The sequence below is a fragment of the Jaculus jaculus genome, chromosome 1, assembly GCF_020740685.1.
Source record: "Jaculus jaculus isolate mJacJac1 chromosome 1, mJacJac1.mat.Y.cur, whole genome shotgun sequence".
In the NCBI taxonomy this organism is placed as follows: Eukaryota; Metazoa; Chordata; class Mammalia; order Rodentia; family Dipodidae; genus Jaculus; species Jaculus jaculus.
In genome coordinates this window covers 302,962,029-302,984,641 of record NC_059102.1, presented here as the reverse complement: position 1 = coordinate 302,984,641, position 22,613 = coordinate 302,962,029, and the positions used below count along the sequence as shown (strand labels likewise).

Here is a 22,613-nt window from a genome sequence, read left to right as displayed (position 1 = left end):
AAAATTAAAATAAGAACCTATGCCAAGTTCAAGATCATAAAACATTATTAGACTTTTTAGTATACTTATTTGGAAATAAATCTGGAAAATGCATTCTGAAAATTCAAATTTAAAGTATAATGTTATGGAATGATTCTTTAGATTGCTTCTGTGATCCCAATCATCCATGTAATCTATCAGTTTTGCTTTTTGTTATTAAACGTGATTAAAATTGATCAAAGTGTTAAAATTTATTAGATGAATTTGTCAGATGAATTTATCTTCATTTTCTTTCATAGGTCTGGAAAACCATTAATAGAATGTGCATGCATTTGTATGTGGATATGTTTTTATTTTATTATTACTTGTCATTTTATTTTACATGTGTATGGGCATGCTAGAGCCCCTTGCAAACACCAGATACTTGCACCACTTTTGAATAGGTTGGAAATTGAACTTGGGTAGTCATGTTTGTGTGGCCAGCAAGTCCTTTGCTGACTGAGCCATCTTCCTACTTCCCATTCAATTATTAATTTATTCATTTTAACAGTACTTACTGGGTTATTTATTGGGTGCCAGAAACTATACCAAACTTTATACGTGTTGAGATTTCTAAATAAAAAGATTTTCAGTTCTTCCAGACCACATGTACTGCTAGAAAAAAGTTTGATTGTGTATAGACAATTGTAATATAAAAATGAGTACATCACACAACCATGCCTATTGTTATTAAAGTTATATTGAAATGTAACTGCACCCATTTATTTATTGACTGCTTATATGATACAATGGCAGAGTTAAATAGTTGTGGTGGAGATTCTGTGTCTTGTAAAGCCAAAATATTTATAACTTGACTTGTACAGAAAAAAATTGCTGGTCCAGGTATAAGACATTATAATGCTCCTGATAAGATACAGGATTTTGTAAGGAATGATTGCTGATTTTGTCCATATTCAGCCAGACATAAAAAAATTTCAGGCATACTGGTAAAATTTTAGTGATTATTCCTCTATGATTCCAGTGGTTTGTCAACTCAGTGCCTTCCTATAAATGAAATCGATATTTTTCTAAATAGCTTCCACCTTTATACAGCTAATTTACCTGCAAATATTTACATATTTTCCTTCTGGGGTAAATTTTTTGCATATTAAAATGGCTATTATTTTTAAAGAATGGTAAAGCATAGTAATTTCTTAAGTATTGAATAAATCCTAACATTGAACACAATATTCAGATATAGGAAATATTTATTAAATTTTCCATCAAATAATGGTGCTCTGATAGTCTCAAACAGCTGATTTACTTACAAACAACTAAGCTTCTTTATAGTACTCCAATAAACAATAAAACGGAAAATAAAGCAACAGAAAATGATTAATAGAAGTCAGGCCTAAGTGAATTTGTAATTATTTTTTTGAAGCACTACATTAGTATATCTTATTAATTTGTAAGTTAGAAAATAAAAGTCATAGTTATACTCATGGTTATGATTTTTTGTAGTACCAGCAATTTTACAACTTTTGATGTCAAATAATAAGTGAAAATATAAAGCAATTTTAAGTTAGTTGCAATTCATTTAAAAAAAAATTGGTGAGAGGATTAGGGAGATAGCTCAATTTTTGCAAGCATGAGTACCTGAGTTGACTCTCCAGTACTAATGGAGAATGCTGGGTGTGGAAGCATGAGTTTGTAATCCCAGTGCTGATGAAGCAGAGAAAAGAGGGTTCTTGGAAGTTGCTGGCCAGCTAGGCTAGTTTAATTGGTGAATTCCAGGCCCATGAGAGACCTTGTCTCAAAGGAGGTGGATAGTGTTTCTGAGGGTAACACCTGAGGTTGTTCTCTGGCTTCCATTCACAAGCATACATATGTATATGCATGTCCCAGCCTCCCTTCCAAAACTTTGTGATAGTGATTTAAAGGTGCTTGGCATATAAGCTTTTAATTTTTTTTAATTTTTATTTATTTATTTGAAAGTGACAGAGAAAGAGGCTAATAGAGAGAGAGGGAGAATGGGCACACCAGGACCTCCAGCCACTGCAAATGAACTCCAGATGCATGCGCCCCTTGTGCTTCTGGCTAACGTGGGTCCTGGGAATCGAGTCTTGAACTGGGCTTCATAGGCAAGTACTTAACCACTAAACCATCTCTCCAGCCCTGGTTTTTAAATTTTTGCCATGGTTACTATCATTGCTCTAAGCCAACCTATCAGAATCTTTATTTTTCTTCAAGTTTAGTAAATGGGTTAGAAACTAAATTACCTTGGTAATTATCTTGACAGTACACTACATTTGTCCCATTAGAATGAAAACAAATTCATGCATGTGGTTTTGTTCTAAGTCACTGAAGTAGTAGAGCAATCATTTGAGGCCTTGTAATCTCAGTGAATATATTAATGACTTTTAAAAATAATGTATTTTCTTTAAGACTTCACTAGGATTCCAGGCATGATGATGCATGTCTGTAGTCCCAGTCACCACGGACGGGCAGGATGGGGGTAGGAGGCTAAAATAGGAGCTTCCTTTGAGCCCATGAGTTTGAGAACACTCTAAGTAACATAGCAAGAACCTGCTTTTTAAAGAAGATAATTCCATTAAAAATTTTATATTCAAATTTATTTTTTCTGTGTATTCAGCTGAATTGAATGAGTTCTTATGACTATAATTATAAGAAAATGTCAGATTTCTGGGTACCTTAGTAGAATCATTACTCTCATGTTTTCTTAGTCTTGAATGATTGTTATAACATCTGGTTTTCAAGGTCATCACTAGCTTTTCACTAAATAAATATTAGTATATCCTTCTTTTAATGGTACTCAGAGATGTTAATGCCCTGTGTCTTATAGGTTATTTCTTGGCTTAGATACTATATTGCTATTTGTTCAGCAAAAAGTAAATTAGATATCATTATAATTATATTTTGCAGTGTTAACATACTCTCACTTTAGATGAACTCTGGCACACTTACTTAATTATGTTTAGCCTTCCTTATTTGTTTGATAGTTTGTGTTTTTTTTTAAGTGCAACCTTAATTTAGAAGGTGGAGGTGAGAGGACCATGAGTTTGAGATCAGTCTGTTCAATATAGCAAGCTTCAGGCCAGCCTAGGCTATATAGTAAGACCCTGTCTCTTAAACAAACAAACATCAAAAAATGTTTGATGCTAGGTAATGCTTGGATCTGTAACATCCACTCAAAGCCCATTTATTCAAGGTCTGTTCCTCAGCAGGGTGCTTTTGGAAGGCAATGGGAACTTTGAGAAGTACATTATAGTTGGAGGTCTTAACACATATCTCCTGTTAATTTCCTTTATTTCCTTTTTGTCTTTATGAAGTTGTTCTGTCTTTTAGAATATTAATCAATCTTCCACTATCTTCAAAGGTAATAATTGTATCTTTAATGTATAAATCTGGATATATTACTTGAAAAGGTATTCCCAAACTTTCATGTCCTTCATTTCTGATAATAATCAGCATGTAATCACACTCATGAGGCTGATATTTATTACAGCAAAAGGATACAAAACACAATTAGCAAAGCAAACCAGGTGAAGGATTGATGAGTCCTGTCTGAATGGAGCCACATAGTTGCCATTTAATTCTTCCAGCAGGGAGTTTTTTGTGAGTTGTAACCACATGTGCAAAGTGCTGTGTACCAGTGAAACTTGTGAAAGACTCAGGATACAAGATTTTCATCAGGTTGGCCACACAGGCCTCTGCCTTACACCAACCAAAATTTTATATTCCTGGATAGAAAGCAGCTATTTAACATCAACCATTTACTGGCATACAGGCATGGTCAAGACACTGTGAATCCCCTCTGTCTTTTAAGGAGGTTTATTTCAGTGTAGGGAACTTGTACTGGTCAATTTCTGAAAACCAGCTAAGGGGCAACCATGCAAGTCCTAAGTTACTGTATTGACTCTTCTGGATACTTTGTGCTATGTTGACATGTACCATTTTGTAAAGCATTAAGTCCTGGGTACACACCAACAAAAGTCATTTAATTTAGTTCTCTTCATAGAAATGACCATGAGTAAAAGCTTTTTGTAGAGATCATTTCAATTATTTTATAGCAGTGCACCTTTCATTTATTAGATACTTTTCCTTTACACTTGTGTGTTGATTTCTTCTAAATAGTTTACATGTTTTTATAAGAATGTTTAACAATTGCCACTTTCTTTTTCATTGTAACTGATTGTAAAATTTTAATTAAATTTTTATTAAATAGCTTAATTACAAAGCTGCTATATAATTTATAAAACCTAGTCTTCCTCTAATGTTTATTATTTTAACTTTGTTTTATGATTTTAATGGCAACTGGAACATTAACCAGGAAAAAAATATCATAGTTTTAACAAATGAACCAGCTACATCTTTATATTTTTATGAGTTGTGTTTTAGTTAGGTTGTTGAAAGATGATGCTTATTTTACAAGATATTTTAGACTTGTCAGAAGAGATTGTTTTCTTTTGTAAATGTCTACATTGAGTTATAGGTATTTTGAAATCCAAGAAGCATGACATTTGTTTGTTCACTTAGCAAATTGAAGTGTGACTTAATATATGGTTATTTTGATAGTTCTTATTTTGAGAATATTATCATTTGTGTTCCATACCTACCTTTTAAACATATAAAAGTTTTAATACAGTTGTCTTTAATGTTCAGAATATATTTTGTTGAAAGATTTTTCAAGAATCCATTTTCAGTGGAGATTTTTAAGCTGAAAGATAATCACTATTTGAGTTTTAAGTACAGGACAAATAAATGAGTAGACACTTTTCCACAATAATCCTGAGAGTTAAAGTTTATTTTATTTTTGCAGAATTTACTTCTACAGAAAGCCAGTCGACCCTCAGTGATAGAACTGCCATTCTTGTACCAAGTATTTTAAAATAGAGTTCTCAAAGTCTGCCCTTGTACCTTCCTCCAGGTATTTACATCTTGCTGTTTTTAGCTTTTATTCCAGATATCTTATACAAATTGACCCTAAAAATTGTAATGGGAAATAATCATTACCAATTCTTCTTCCTTCTTTTTTGATGTGTATGGTGTGTACACGTATACGTGTAGATGTACTCACCTTATATGGAGGTTAGAGAATGACATCAAATAATCTTCTCTTATTGTTTCTCTAGCTCCTTTTACTTATATAGAATTTCTCACTGAACCTGGAGCTTCCCATGCTTTGGTTTGAATGACTAACCAGTGAGCCGCAGTGATCCTCCTGTTGTTGCTATCTTCATCACTATGCTGGCTTTTTACATAGGTGCCTGGTATTGAATTCAGGTCTTCATGCTTATTCTGCAAGTGCTGTTACTGCTGAGCCATCTCCCCAGCTCCCAACTCTTATGCTTTAAACTGTTTATCTCTTTTGTTTTCTGGTGGGTATTATTAGAGCCAAGAGTTATCTAGATTTCTAAAATACAACATTGTGCAGTTAATAATGATCATTGAAAAGAACTATCAGGACATTTTTTCTTCCTTACTGTTATTTCATTCAGAATGCAGTTTGTACATTCTTTCTTTACTGTCTTCATTCTTTTGAATAACCACTTAGATAATTATCTTTATTCCACAGAAATATTTATTGTTGTATTAACTTGTAATCTTATTATTATTATTATTTCTTTTTTGGATACAGGAGACTCACTCTGTAGCCCAGGTTGTCCTGGAATTTTTAGTAGTTCTCCTGCCTCTATTGTGAGTACTGGAATTATAGGTATGAACCATTGCATCCAGCTTAATTTTTATGTGCTTTTTAATCATAGGGCCTCTAAATTAATAAGCTGTAGATTACTTCTTATCCTAAGAATTCTTTCATAACTAGAAAAGTGGTCTCCTTGATTATAAGCCAACTCTGTGACATAGTAAGATACCCTCTAATTGTGAGCCTAAATCTTAATTACATATGAATATATTGGTGATAAGGGAAATTATTATAGTTATAAAATATCAGAAAGTGTCATATTGCTACCTGTATCTTTTTAGCAATGAAATAACTACTTTCTCGTAACATCAGGTTTGTTCTTAGGTGAGTCATTTCTTTAAACCACTAATACAGCGTATCTCAGAAGTGTAAATTATGGACAGTTAGTATCAAATCACAGGTAGTGCATATTAGATTTCTGTATTCCCAGAAACACGGTAGACCCTGTCAGCCAGAATAGCTGGGATGTGGGAATTGCTTTGCACGCTATTTCTCTGCATACACAATTTTGAGGGAAATCATGCAAAATTTTGCAGGAAGAGTCTGTGTGCTGGTGAGGAGCTGCAGAAGAATCCAGCAACATAACCTCTGTGCTTCACTTCAGTTCACAAGTCACTCTCAAGACATTGATTATGTCGACTTCAGTTAGAACCGAAGTGTACTGTTCTTTCAAGTCATTGGGCTAGAAAAAAACAGAAACATCAAAATTGCTCACCAGACCACTCCAAAAGGAAACATAATTTCATTCAATTCCAGTTCCAGAAATGTCCTTAGATGCATTGGGGAGTGTTACTGCCAAACAGGCCTCACCCACCTTTAAATACCTGAGAGCAACCAGATACGTGCAGAACTCAGCTGCTTAAAAGGTGGAAACAAAAGCATTAGTTTGTTCTAGGCCTAAGAAGCAGGCATTTCTCATGTTAGTATGATAATTTTAGCTTAAATATGTTTTGTGTGTGCATGTGATCACTAATTTTCTTTCACCTCTCACTGGATGATCAAGTGACCTTCACAACATGGATTTGTCAGGTATCCAAATGTCCTTGTTCAGCATCTCCCATGCCCCAGAGTAAGTATCTTTTTATGCTTTGATCCACCTCTGCTCACCTCTGGCATCAGCCAAAAGCTAAGTTTAAGTTTTTTATAATTTTTATTTATTTCTTTTTAAAAATTTATTTATTTATTTATTTATTTGAGAGCAACAGACACAGAAAGAAAGACAGATAGAGTGAGAGAGAATGGGCGTGCCAGGGCTTCCAGCCTCTGCAAACGAACTCCAGACGCGTGCGCCCCCTTGTGCATCTGGCTAACGTGGGACCTGGGGAACCGAGCCTCGAACCGGGGTCCTTAGGCTTCACAGGCAAGTGCTTAACCACTAAGCCATCTCTCCAGCCCAAGTTTTGAATTAAATTAGGCACTTTTGCTTTCTAGTCACTCAGATTCCTGTGTGGAAAAATGTGTGACTTATATATAGCAGATACGTAGAAGAAAAAAATCTTGATTTATTGATACTGATGTGTCAGTGGCAGTGCATTTCAGATAACTTTGTAAAGGCTTATGTGGGAAGGATTTGAAAGACTTTAAAAAATCTATCATCTATCTGTCTGATCTTCATCGTCTACTTATTCATATTTACAGTTTCTTGTTTGAATTCAGTCATATTTAGTTCATAGCTGGAACATGGTGGAGCTCCTGTTTCATTTGATGTGGCTGTTGTATTGATGTTGCCATGAAGAATTGGTATTTTCTACTTATTTTTAAAAGTATGTTAGAAGCTCATGATATGGCTTAGGTTGCTGATACAATGCTAATTTCAGATTCCACTCATCCCTTCTAATAGGGAAAGTAAAACTGTTTGGTTTGCTTTCTAATACCCAATATATCTGTTAGTAATAATTTATGTATAAGGTATTAATCACTTCATTCATTAGAATTCTTTTGCAGTTCTGGAAATTGAACCCAAGGTGTTGATTATGCTAGTCAAATGCTCTACAACTTAGGTATGCTCAAGTTATATATTGGCAGTTTTGCTAAATTAGACAAAAATCTTAGGACCACAGGTACAAACTAGAACATACTGTAGGCATTATGGTGGTTTTTGACTAAGGTGTTCCCCATGAACTTAGGAGTTCTGAATGCTGATGGCAATTTGGGTATTAAAATCTTTTGGAGGCAGCGGGTTTATGGGTCTTATAGCCAGCTTCCTCTTGCCAGTATTTGGCACACTCACCTGTTATATGTTGTCCTCTTGATGTTGGCCAGGAGGTGATGTCCATTCTCTGGTCATGCCATCATTTTCCCTTCCTATCTTGGAGCTTCCCCTTGAATCTGTAAGCCAAAATAAACCTTTTTCTCACAAGCTATTCTTGGTTGGGTGTTTTCTGCCAGCAGTGCAAACCTAACTACAACAGGCAGTTATATTTTAAAAGGATTCCACATATCCAAATCAGAAGAAAGTACAAATACAAAAGGCTCCATGTTTTGACATCCAAGCAATGCTCATCAGATTCTGGCTTTGCAGCTTAGATATTGGCTCTGTGGTAAGCAGGTAATGTATTGTTCTGTATGACTTAAGTGTTGGGGACCCCTCCTTGGGGACTGTAAGCAATGAAGGCTCATAATTGTAAGGCTCAGGAGTAACCAAGACCACGAAGACCACTCTGAGACAAAGATAAAAGCTTTTATCCAAGAAAAACATGAGCTGCAAGGACTGACTCTCAATAGCAGGGTACAGTCAACTTAAAATTCCAGATAGTGCACTATATAGGGTTCTTCAGTTGGGAGAAGGTGAAGGAGGGAAAAGTTTTTTTTTTTTTTTTTTAAAGGTATTTTTAGGGAGATCTAAAATAGCCAGGTGATGACACCAGAATAGTTACCAAAAGATAAGGGGGCAAGAAAATATGACCGGGGCCGGGGGGGTCATTGTCAGGCAAGGGGAATGGATATTGGCTGGGTGGTTTCTTGAGGAACATAGATAACCTACTTCCTTATGTTTCTGTCACCACATGGCGACTCCATTTTGGGAGCCTGTCCCAATCTAACAATAATGATTCTGTTGGGAAGGTTAATCTGGCTGCGAAATGCAGAATTTAGTACAGGAGACAGAGGGACCAAATAAAATGTTAAGGATAGCATTTCCCTCCCTCATCAGTTTATATATTGAGTCCCCCAATGAAAATGTGACTATTCGGATTTGAGATCACTAAAAGGTGAAAAGTGTTCAGTGGTTTCATAGAGGAAGGGCACTAATATAATCCTGCTTTTTTCTTACAAGAAGAGGCACTCTAGCTCTCTTACTTCACTATATAACAAGAAGGTATCTCTCTCCCCATCTGCTAACCAGGACTAGGACTCACTAGGAACTGAACAGGCAGCATCTTAGTTTCAGGCTTTATAGGCTCCAGATCTATGAGAAATAAATCCATGCTGTTTAATCCACCCAGCCTATGGTGTTTTGTTATGGCATCCAGGGCAGACGGAGTCAGAGAACACTTATAATCTAAACTTGAAGTGATGGGGGGGGGGGATAACAGGAAAGAAAGTGAGATGGATATGGTGAGAAAGAAAATGATGTGGTATAAAAGCATTTACCAGACCTTCATAGTTGAAAACATGTGGAGGTAAAATATGTGGTAAAATTTCTGATGAAGCTGAAGTGGACAATTCATCTATTTTCCCAAAGAGGGATGAGTTTTTTAAAATACACTTATGTTTAAGTTTCCTCTAGAACACTTCAAGTTTAACAATCTGCTAGAAAGAATCACAGGGCCTACCATATAGTCTCCATGGTTATATTTATTATAGCAAAAGGATTGAAAACAAAGTCAGTAGGTGGAAAAAATCACTTGGGACAGTCTGGAATGAAGCAGGTACACACTGGTGAGTCCCCTCCTGGTGGATGGGCACAGAACAACCTCCACTCCTCCAGCTGGAAGTTGTGAGAGCATCCATGAAGAGTTGTCTGTCAGAGAAACTTGCTGGGGCCTAGGAACCCAGGGTTCTTGCCAAGAGCAGATCCCATAGGGCTCCCTTTGCCTAGCGCATACCAAAATCTTAGACGCTCAGGAGAGTGGGTATTTGTCATAAATCATGTTGCTTTTTGAAACAACCTAGGTATAGAGAACCATGCTAGTAACAGAATGGTTGGAGTCTTCCTGAAGTGCAATTCTCAGATGCTAGTAGTGTCAGCTTCCACATAGGCATTCCAGGGGTAACAGCAGCAGGTTTGCTACTGTTGACTATGTAATAATACTTGAAACTAAAAAGAAAAATTCAGATGTATGCCATTCTATTTCATTTATAAAGTTTTTATACCACTTATTATACTATTATTATATTATATTATTTATATTATAACCCTAATCACTAGTTAGCCATATATGTATCACAGAGATATTTGTGACCTGTGTTAGTAAAATAATCCTTATTTCTAAGTTTTGTTTCTTTTATTTTGGTAGGAAAACAAGTATATATACTGCAAAATTATTCCATACCTTCAAGGTCAAACTATAGAGCAGTATTTTAGATTTCATTCACTTATAAAGTAAGAATAACCTTTTAAATAGCACTAATAATGCATGTCCAGATAGTTCAAAGAGGTATGATATATTAAAATTTGTTCTGGGCTGGAGGGATGTCTTAGCAGTTAAAAGTGTTTGCCCGCAAAGCCAAAGGACCCAGGTTCGATTCCCTAGGACCTATATTAGCCAGATGCACAAGGGGGCGCACACATCTGGAGTTCATTTGCAGTGGCTGGAGGCCCTGGTGCACTCGTTTTTTCTCTGTCTCCCTCTTTCTCTGTCAAATAAATAAAACTAAAATATTAAATTTTGTTTTAAAGAAATTCTCTGTATTACTAAATGTTTACATGATTTATCTATATTTTTAGTAGTTTTGTTTATTATACATTTTCAACAGAGTAAGATACTAGAATTATTATTCTTTTTCCATATAAACCAGTTTACCTATCTACTTCTCAGTACAGTGTTATTAATACAACTAAAGTTTTTTCATTCAGCCTCTAGCATGCTAAAACATATCATGAAATTGAGTGTTTAGAATTTGACTGCTCAACTATGGGCATGACTAAATGTGCATATGTTGAAAATCAAATGGAGTTTGTTAATCTTTAGGAGAGACATTTGGACACTTTAGTGTATATGAAAATCTATGTGGGCATTTAAACTTTTGTAATATGAAACTAGGCATGATCATTCTGATAAACTCTGCCTTCAAGGATAGTGTCATTGAGGATTATTTCAAGAATATTTAGTTGTCATTTGAATTAGAGATTAAGAATTCTTGAGTTGTATAATGTGGATCACTTTAAAATGTTTTACAAAAGCCTTGCTACTTAGCCAGCCTTGGAAATTAAGCCAGAAAAATACAAAGGGAAATAGACTTGAGGTCAGTGATGAAAATGTAAGTCCATTCAAGAATTAGGATGGGAAAATATATACTAATTACATTATAAGATGTTTGACTTAGTCTCTGGGTTTTTTTTTTTTTTTTTGAGGCAAGTCCAACAGACTGGCCTTTTTTAATTTTTATTTTTTAATGTGAGAGAAAGCGAGAATTGGCACACAAGGACCTCAAGCTACGGCAATTGAACTCCAGACACATGTGCCTCCTCATGTATATATGCAACCTTGGGTGCTTGCGTCACTGTGCATGTGTCTTATGTGGGACCTGGAAAGTCGAACATGAGTCCTTAGGCTTTGCAGGCAAGTACCTTAACTGCTATGCTCTAGTCTTTGGTTTTTGTCATGTAGTCAGGAGAGTGCCATTTATGCTTATTTTTCATAAAATCTTTTAAAATAATTGGAGACAAGTGGCAATAATGCTAAAAACTGAACTCTCAACAGGAGAAATGATACTAGCAAATTCACTTCTCCACTTTATTCCCTCCAAAAAATTCCAATACAGTGACAAAGTTGACCAGTATTCTGCCTCCTTCCTTCCCTTCCTTCCTCCCTTTTTGCTTCCCTCTCTCCCTCCCTTCCTTCCTTTCTTATCATCATCAGCCTCCAGGATTATTTTTCCGAAGCATACCAGGCAAACCTATGCTATGGGATGTTTGCTAATTCTTCCCTAAGAAGGTTCTTCTTTGGGCTGGAGAGATGGCTTAGCGGTTAAGCGCTTGCCTGTGAAGCCTAAGGACCCCGGTTCGAGGCTCGGTTCCCCAGGTCCCACGTTAGCCAGATGCATAAGGGGGCGCACGCATCTGGAGTTCGTTTGCAGAGGCTGGAAGCCCTGGCGCGCCCATTCTCTCTCTCTCCCTCTATCTGTCTTTCTCTCTGTGTCTGTTGCTCTCAAATAAATAAATAAATTTAAAAAATTAAATAAAAAAAAGAAGGTTCTCCTTCTTGAACTATCTTTTGTTATTGTCCTTTCTCTCCCAGTCTAGCTTTGGTGCTCTAGATCCCATATAACAGGTGATGTCCACTTCTGCAGTGTGAGAGGTTGCTGCTATTTTATGATAGAGCCAGGAGAATTAGACTTAGGGTACTCTGCTGCTGTAAGAAATCCTCATGTGAATAGTTCCTCAGGAGCTCTGCAGAAGCATGGTTGTTCCTTAGTACAAATCTAACTCGTCCCTCCAACAAAGTCATCATCATCATCATCATCATTATTATTTTGAGGTAGGGTTTCACTCTAGTCCAGGCTGACCTGGAATTTACTATGTAGTCTCAGGGTGGCCTTGAACTCACGGTGATCCTCCTGAGTGCTGGCATTGAAGGTGTGCGCCTCCATGCCCAGTTCAAAGCTTTTTTTGTAAGCAAGTAGTACATCAATTCTAAAGTCTTCCTGCCTTATACTCTTCCTACTTAAAGAAATTTTCCACAAAATCTCATTTTCTTTCTTCTGGTATAGCTACTTTCCAGAATTCTGGTCAATTCCAGTTAGAAATGTGAGGTAGAAACAATGTGGACTCAAGTGCATTTTGATAATAAAATGCCCTGATCGTGTTTTTTCTTTACAGCATTTACTGTTCTTTCTTTCCTTGGGCTGATTTCTTTCATCAGAAGCTCTTTGGGAGTTTCTGGGATGATGATGAATGTGTAAATATTCCTTGGGGTAAGCATAATTTGGTGCCTGTTACTACATAATGCCAAATTTCATGGGTTTAGAATTTCCTTTAAAATCCCTCTAGATTCCTTTAAAATGCCCCCTAGAATTTGCATAGTTAAAGCACATAATACTTGAGTTTCTCAGCAAATTAAGTGCTGAAACAGGGTGAAGAGGCTCACAGCTGTCCTCCCCTAAGGTTCTTGTGTAGAATGTTACAGGGTCTTGGAGCATACTCATCTTTTCCAGTTGTGTATGTAAACATGAACGTTGAGAAAATCAATCCATGTCCATCATTTCTTTCAGTCTCTAATGAACCTTTTTTTTTTTTAAATTTTTTATTTATTTATTTGAGAGCGACAGACACAGAGAGAAAGACAGATAGAGGGAGAGAGAGAGAATGGGCGCGCCAGGGCTTCCAGCCTCTGCAAACGAACTCCAGACGCGTGCGCCCCCTTGTGCATCTGGCTAACGTGGGACCTGGGGAACCGAGCCTCGAACCGGGGTCCTTAGGCTTCACAGGCAAGCGCTTAACCGCTAAGCCATCTCTCCAGCCCTCTAATGAACCTTTTTTACTTGACTTTTTTAAACCTACCCTATTTTCTATGACATACCGTGGAATTAGTTGTTCCTGTGCATTTTGTGTAAGCATAGTGCTTACCATTATGTTTTTATTCTAAAATGTTTTTATAGCCTCCCTTATAATTTCTAACTTCAATTTATTTAAATTAATTGTAAAATTAATGCCTAATATAATCTTTGTACATATTAGGTAGCTAGTAAATACTATATTAAAATAAATACATTTATTTAACTTTTCCATAAAATTATGTATTAAAGAAGTGTTACTTTGCAATTGTTGATGTTCTAATTTTGAACTATTCCTCCGTGTCTTAAGATGTGTTATTTCATTAAGTAGGAGTACCTGCTTTAAAAAATCAAAAATAAATTATATCTATTGTAATTCTAAACCCCAGATAACAGAAATGCTGAATAAACAAAATGTTTCTTATTGAAATTTTCAATAGGAAACATGATAACGTAGCCTAATTCTTCTCTCACTATCTTTAGACATTTTTTCGGGATTTGCTGAACACCAGTTAAAAGTGCTCATTGTGTTGAGGCCAGCATGTAAGAACACACTATGTATCTGAAATAACATGTCTCTGTATCCAGGAACCACTACGTGATAAGTTGTTTGTTTATTTTCAAGGTAGGGTCTCACTCTAGGCCAGGCTGACCTGGAACTCTTTTCTTGGGCTGTTTTCTTACCTCAGAAGCTCTCTGGATACTTTCTGGATGATGATGAATTTGTAGATATGCCTTGGGGTTAGCATAATCTGGTGCCTATAACTACATAATGCCAAATTTCATGATTTTTTAATGAATCTTCCTACCTCTGCCTCCCTAGTGCAATTTTCACTAAAGTTTTCAATCTTCTTTCTGTAGTCAAGGAAATATATTTTTAGTTAACAAAAACACACCTTAGAAAAAGAAGTTTAGAAAGGATTTTGTGTGCTAAATAGTTTGTCCCTCAATTAAATGAAAGGGTCAAAACCAGAATGTGAAAGTCTGTCATAGGGTTTGTGAAAGATGGATTTCAAAGAAAAAATGGTTCACTGACTATAATTAAATATCATTTATTTTTTTATTAGAGAGAAAGAGGGAAAGAGATAGAATTGGGGTGCCAGGGCTTTAGCCACTGCAATTGACTCCAGAAGCTTTCATCACCTACTGGGTATCTGTAACCTTGTGCTTGCCTCACCTTTGTGCGTCTGGCATATGTGGGATCTGGAGAGTCGAACGTGGGTCCTTAGGCTTTGCAGGCTAGTACCTTAACCACTAAGCAATCTCTCCAACTCCTAAATGTTATTTTAAAAAGTCTTTAAATATCTTTAAATAAGAGAAGAGCTCACTTATAGCTATTTTCTTATCTTATAGATTTTGAATTTTAATTTAAAACCATTGTGTTCTCTATAATAATGCCTATAATATTTTGATTTTAAGTATATTAAATTTGTTAATACTATTTTAATAGTAAATTTTGGAGCAATTTAGTGATCAATGGAATATCAGATATTTTACAAAATTGAATATATTTATATATCCAATATATTGAATATATTTATATAAAAGGGGAATTAAAATAATTTTAAAATTTTTAGGCAAAACCAAATTTCAGTTCATTTTGCCTCTAATATCATGTAAAAGACAAAGTATAAGAGATTTATGAATTTCTTAATATTATTGAATACCTGTCAGATACTATGTGCAACTCTTACAAATACCACTTAAATTTTTGTGAGTAGCTGGGCAGTTGGGAGGCAGAGGTAGGAGGATTGCCATTAGTTCAAGGCCATCCTGAGACTACATAGTGAACTCCAGGTTAGCTTGTGCTAGAGTGAGATGCTACCTTGAAAAACTCCCTCAAAAAAAATTGTTAGTATCTGTGGAACACACATTCAAACATGAAGGAACTGGATGCTTGGCATTACTGAGAAATGAGTTTTAGTTAAGCAGGGATTTGTTGCCTTCATGATATCTGAGAGCAGGAATCTGACAAGGTAATGAATTTATCTTTTAACTAAATGCTTTCATCACTCAAATCCTCCTGCAGCATCAATACAGTATCCATCTCTGTCTTGAACAGCAGCCCAGCCCTTGAACTTCTGTAACATGCTGAACCATTATAAGGACACTGAGCCAGAGATGTGAAGAGGCATTTCCTAAGTGCTTGATGAGTGTTTCTAGTAAAAGGAGCTGGTGGGGCGGGGGGAGGGCAATTCAGGACACACAGTTTCAGTCTAAAGGCCATATCCCCAGGGCAGAGGCATCTATGTGTTGTATAATGAATTTTATTGGGGTTTATTATGAGAGCAAAGACCCTTTGAATCACAGAACCTGTGGCAGTGTTCCGTCTTTGCTGGACTTGCACTTACTTGACACTGCCTGAGTACCACATGTGCGTGCATGAGATGACCTGGCTGTGCTTGAGATATCATGGCTACATGCAGAACCTAAGATGGATTATTATCATTAAATATTATTTAGAGGCTGGAGAGATGGCTTAGCAGTTAAGACGCTTGTCTTCAAAGCCAAAGAACCTTGGTTTGATTCTCCAGGACCCACATAAGCCAGATGCACAAGGTGGTGCAGGCATCTGAAGTTTCATTGACTGGAGGCCATGGTGCTTCCATTCTCCCCACCCTCTAAATAAATAAATAAAAATAAAATATTTTAAAAAGTATTATTCAGACATGTGATAAAACATCAGAAGATATCACTGTGAATTCTAGTTTGGGTTCCAGCAACATTATTAGAGTGATGCCTGATGTAAGAATTTTTCCTGCATTGTAATATATATGAAAATAATTTTTTAACCCAGTTCTTAGTCTTATATGTAAGAAAAGATCTCAAAGACAACAATTTTCTAATTTTCAGAATTTGCGCTCATCAATCTCTGAAGTTAGTACATTGAAAAATGGCATTTCTGGCTAAAATTATGCAGTTTCAAAGCAAATAGCCCACACTGTGCTTCTGTGCATCTGGAAATCCCGTGTTGGGTGTAACCACTATTGGGATGTTTATACACAGCAATCACCATTGTTTAGCATTTAGTATAGAACATCAGAAAGGAAGGGAATAATTTTTTAGTTGTATTAATTCAAAGTCCCAAGCAGACAGTAGCCATTTTGAGTGTTTTTCAGTTTACTTCCTATATTACTTTTCTCAAACTCAATTCTCCTCACATACAGAGAGGTTGGCACATATCTGCACACTCTTTGCCGTTCCTGTAATAAGATATAACCATGGAGCTGATGTGATACTCAGGTACATGGATTCTTAAGTGTGTGAAACTAATAGAATTATTTTTATTCAAGAAGGAAGTTACTGATTTTATGCTTGCCTTGGTAAATTAGTTCTTATTATGTTCATATTAATAAGATTTCTAGTAAATGATTTGAGGTCACCTGGGGCTTACATGAGTGCCAAGGGATCAGTTCTCCAAAGAGATTTTTTTAAGGTATTTTTATAAAATCAGCATTATGTGTGTTTTTTAAAAAGATTTATTTTCATTTATTTATTTATTAGAGACATGGCAGGAATAGAGAGAGAGAATGGGCATGCCAGGGCTTCTAACCACTGCAAACAAACTCTAGACGCATGCACCACCATGTGCATCTGGCTTACATGGGACCAGGAGAATCGAACCTGAGTGCTTAGGCTTCGCAAGCATGTGCCTTAACCACCAAGCCATCTCTCCAGCCCTGCATTGTGTGTTTTATAAATAGGCTGCACATAGAGATAAGATTCCCATATCTGGGTAGTAATAATTTCTTTAGCTTAGTGAATCTTTCTGTAGTTTAATATGTTCCTTTGGTGAAGAAAATAATTTGTCATTTTTCTGTAACATAGTGGTTTTGAGGCAGCATGATATATATATTACCTCCTGTTGTGCCTGTCTTGTTTTCAATCACATCTCTTGAACTTTAGACCTCTCTATGTTTCTTATTTGCCTTTATAAAAAAATAAGTTCATGGTAACTGCTTCTTAGCTTTGAAATTCCCATTTTAGTTTAAGATTCTTTTTAGCAAATCTTCATTTAATATCATACTACACCTCAATCTGAGATGTGCATTTATACAGAGTAAAATGATACTTCTAGAATGAATAATATCTTCATTTCATTTATATCTTAAGTGAATTTTATATTAGGGACCAAATTAACACAAACCATCATTACCAATAAAACTTCTTTGAAACTTCTCTCTGTCTTTGGCATGACTTCTGTGTTCCATCATTAACATAGTGTTTGGCAGATTAAAATAGAAATGGTATTACTACAGATATTTTTAAATTTAGCAAAAGATACTCAGAATCTTCTCTCCACATTTCAACAGTTCCTTGACTCTGATTGCTTGTTTTACAGTGCTGCATATTCAGGTGTTTGCTACACCATCTCCGATGTGCCTTGGTCTTTGCCTCTAAAAATAACTGCCTAACATCAGTGGGCCCCAGCTTTTAATGCAAATACAAATCTTCAAAGGATCTTATCTTCCTTTCTGCTTTCATAGGTTGAGTGCTAGATTTTGTACTTCTGACCATACCTCGAGTAGAAAGTTCAGGTAACATCTGTATGTGTAGTGTTGTTTATTGCATCTACCGAATGTTTAAGGTTTAAAATGTTTGCTAAAACTATATATACATAGGCTTCATTCTTTAGAGTCTGTTTTGGTGGGACTTAGAAACTCAGGAACCTGCATTTCCAAACTAATTAAATTTTTATGTAGGTGAACTTAAGACAACAAACTGAGATAGAATAATCTACAGGTTGGAATCACTGTGGGAGCTCATGGTCCTTTGGAATGAAATCTGTTTTAAAGTCAATGGTTGTGGTAGAATGCCGAGGTGATTGCTTTGAATACTAGTATTAATCATCCTAACAAGAAAATGGTGGTATAATTTTGTTTGTTTTTCTTTTTTTTCTATCCTTTTAGGCAGAGCTGCATAATTTATTGTAATATATCACTGGTGAAGACCATAACTTCATTCATTCCCTAATTAACCCCCAAGTGTCTTAACTGGTTAATTGGGTGGAAACAGTAGCTGTGCAGCTGGGAGTTATAAATCCATGATCCTTATTGAGTCCTGGGTGTACTGAGCAGTATAGACATTCTCTGGAAACTTCTACACCTTTAATATTTCTAGCAGTTATATTTGCCAGGTGTCACAAGATGAGTCTGTTCCATAAATAAAATAGAGAATTGATTCTTGCATTTAATAAAAATTATAAATTCAGGTAACAAATGAGCTACTTGTCATTTTAGTTTGACACTAAAGTCTAAAAGTAAGTCAGTTAATGTGATTTTTAAAAATTATATGTTTTAACTTTCAAATTTACTTTTCATCTGCTCATGTCTTCTGTTTTAAGGATGTGGGAGGTATTTATATAATTCCTAATTGATCCTGTGCACATTACTTTACACAAAAGGGTCATACAGAGGTTGCAGTTATTAGATAATCTTGGCAGAAACTGGGAATGCTTTAGAAAGTGATTTCAAAGCTTTACTTAGGATTCATCCATCATCTGCTTAATCTCTCATCTCATTTATTTGCCAACTTGCATATGATTTTGCAGTGTTAAGGTCAGCTCTGGATACAAGTGCAGAATTGTGTTGTCGGGTGGCCACCCTCCCTTCTGCTGTGCTGCCTGAGGAGCATCCTTGTCTGCTGCTCCTGTGTGACTTTGTACCACTGCTGCCACACGTACCACTGCCTCAGGGTCTACAGTAAAGTTAGTTGTGGAGACCCTCATGACTACGTAGAGCAATTCTACGTGAGAATTGTATCCATCCCACAAAGTGTGCTGTGCTCACAAAAAGGAGTTCTGTGTAAAAGGTAGAAGACAAACATATCAGGGGTAATGAGCATCTACATAACCTCTTGAGTAAGGCCTGGACTGAATGACCTTTTGCAGCCAACTGCTGTGAATATTGTGGCTTATGAATAAACTAGAACTGACTGTACTTTATAATTCATTATGTGAAGTAGTATAACAAACAGTTAAGACTGGAGAACGCCTCTACTGATCTTTCAAAGCAGACTTAAATGGTTTTCATTGTGTGTTAAGAAATTATTTCATTAAAATATGAATAAGGATTTTGCTTCGATATTTTCCAGCATGATAATAGGTTGGTTTTTGGCAAAATGCAAAGGCAAACTAGTTTTCTAGATGTTTTTCTAGTAGAAAAGTCATTAAATTTAAAATTTAAATTACGTGAACATTTTGACAGCAATAGGTTACTAATTTAGAAGAAAATCAGGCAGTTTTTTTTGTGCCAAAGTAGAAAATCTAGGATATAAACCTCCTACCAAGTTTTCATCTTCAAGGTTAGCATGAAATATTTTCTGATTTTGTGTTGATATACTTGACTAATAAAATTACTTTAGGAAATGTAACCACAGGTATATTCCATGAAGATGGAAATATTATTATTGTATTATATGTAGATTAAAGAAGGATTTTATGTCATTGTAAGTTAATGCAAGCACAATTTTGGTGTACATTGTTGTCTAGATTTGTGCTATTTATTAGCTACAAGTAGCTATTTAAATTGATTTTTATTAAATACAAATTTAAAATATTAGGAAAAACATTTTATGTTTGGACAACAAAGATTTAGAACATTTCTGTCATTATAGAAAGTACTTCTGGGTATGGTGGTGCATGCCGTCAGTCTCAGCAGTTAGGAGACAGGGGTAGGCAGATTGCTGTGAGTTTGGGGCCAGCCTGAGACTACATAGTGATTTCCAGCTCAGCCTAGGCTAGAGTGAGACCCTGCCTTGAAAAATAAAAAGTTCTTCTGGGGCTGGAGAGATGGCTTGGTGGTTAGGCGCTTGCCTGTGAAGCCTAAGGACCCCGGTTCGAGGCTCGGTTCCCCAGGTCCTACGTTAGCCAGATGCACAAGGGGGCGCATGCATCTGGAGTTCGTTTGCAGAGGCTGGAAGCCCTGGCGTGCCCATTCTCTCTCTCTCTCCCTCTATCTGTCTTTCTCTCTGTGTCTGTCGCTCTCAAACAAACAAACAAACAAACAAACAAACAAACAAACAAACAAACCAAAAAGTTCTGGACTCTACTGTCCTGTACTTTGGAGTATACCAGTTGTCAACTTGCTAGGATATGCATATGATATCTTTAAGGTCTAGGTTCACAAAGATATCTGTGAAGTGTACAAATTGCCCCTTTTCCCAACATGCTCTTAAGAAGATGTTATCTTTTGGGCTGGAGAGATAGCTTAGTGGTTAAGCTCTTACCTGTGAAGCCTAAGGACCCTGGTTCGAGGCTCCATTTCCCAGGACCCACGTTAGCCAGATGCATAAGGGGTCGCATGCATCTGGAGTTCATTTGCAGTGGCTGGAGGCCCTGCCATGCCCATTCTCTCTCTCTGCCTCTTTCTTTCTCTGTCACTTTCAAATAAATAAATAAAAATAGACCAAAAAAAAAAGAATATGTTATCTTTTGTTTTCTTACGAGTAGACGTTCTTTTAAAAAATTATTTGTAAGCAGAAAGAGAGACATCATGAAAGAGAGAAGAAATTGGTGCGCTAGGACCTATTGCCATTGCAAACAAACTTCAGGTATATGGCTACTTTGTGTATTTTGCTTTATGTGGGTACTGGAGATTTGAATCTGGTGCCAGACTTGGCTTGCCAAAGCCTTTAATTGCTGAGTCATCTCTCCAGACCCAATAGTAGACATTCTAACTATAAGCTTGATGTTTTCTCATATCAGTGATATTGAACACTTTTTTATATACCTATTAGACATTTGTATTTCTTCTTTTGCTAATTTTTCAAATTGTTTCAAAACTGACCTTTAAAAAATTGCTCATTATATTGTATTATGGGGCTGGAGAGACAGCTTAGTGGTTAAAGGTGCTTGTTTGCAAAGCCTGATGGCCAGGGTTTGATTCCTGAGTAGCCAGATGCATAAAGTGACTCTTAGATGTTGAATTTGTTTGTAATGGTAAGAGGGCCCTGGTATTCCAATATTCTCTCTTACTTTTTCTCTTTCTTTATGTTGGCAAACTAACTAAATAAAATACTTTAAATTGGATTATGTGTGGGATTATTTTTGGCTACTAAATTAAAATGTTCTGGGTATTCCCTTGTGGAATAAGTAGTTTGTAGTAATTTTTACCCATCTCTAGCTTGCCTCATCAGCCTTTTAATTGTATCCTTTTCTGTGCAGAAGTTCTTTTGTTTGACAAAAACCTCATTTGTCTATTTTTAAATTTCTTTTTTTTTTGTGCTTTCAGAGTTTTATACCAAAAAACCCCCCAAAACCTCTGTCTATTCCTATTTCCCTAAAGCATTTCTCTTACATTTCTTCCATTTGGTTTATGGTTCCAGTTCTTATTCCAGGTATTTAATTCAATGTCAGGTTTTTTTTAAATTATAGAATGGTTGACTGCTAAGGTGTTAGTTCTTTCACATTGGTGCACATGTGTATGTACACCACTACTGTGATGTTTTAATTGCTTTTGTTTTAAAGGCAGGTAGCGTAATTCCTTTTCCTTTGTTGTTTGTGCGCAAGATTGCTTTTACTAAATATGAATTTTAGCATCTTTTTATAGTTTTGTGAAGAACATTTCTAGTACTTTGATTGTGTTACATTGAATCTATAGATTGCTTTTAGACATAACAATGCTGTTTTTTTTAATTCAATCGAAAGCATGGGTTATGTTTCCTTTTTTTTTTTTTTTTCCCCCCCTGAGGCAAGCCCAACAGAATGAACTTTTTTGTGTGTGTGAGAGTGAGAGAGACTGAGAGCTGGGTCTCCAGCCACTGCAGTTGCCTTAACTACTAAGCCATCTCTTCAGCCTTTTCTTCTTTTTTTTTTTTTTAAGATAGATTTTCTTTATTAATGACCCCAACTATATTTATTTATCTATTTATTTATTTGTTGGTTTTCTGAGGTAAGGTCTCACTCACAGGCTGACCTGGAATTCACTATGCAGTCTCAGGGTGGCCTCCAACTCACGGCAGTCCTCCTACCTCTGCCTCCCAAGTGCTAGGATTAAAGGTGTGCACCATCACACCCAGCTTCAACCATATTTCTTTAGATACAGGAGTTTTGAACTTAAATGCTTAAAGAAGAAAACAAGTTCAGATTGTATTACATGAAATTCAATACCAGTAATGTATGGCAAAGGGAAACAGATTGGAAAGAGAATGTGAGATGGAAGGGGAGTGAGGAAGGGAATATAAAAGAAAAGGAATTATTGATCAAGTGTGTTTTTTTTTTAAAAATCTGGAAACTATAAAGTTCTTGCAGGCATAGCTCATTTCTGTAGATTAT

General features: G+C 36.0%; 1 protein-coding gene across 5 annotated transcripts in view; it reads left to right on the top strand.

The window, feature by feature from the left end:
• Nucleotides 1-22,613, top strand: part of Rabgap1l (RAB GTPase activating protein 1 like) — a 682,536-nt gene that overhangs the window by 261,409 nt on the left and 398,514 nt on the right. The gene's annotated exons all lie outside the window — the stretch shown is intronic.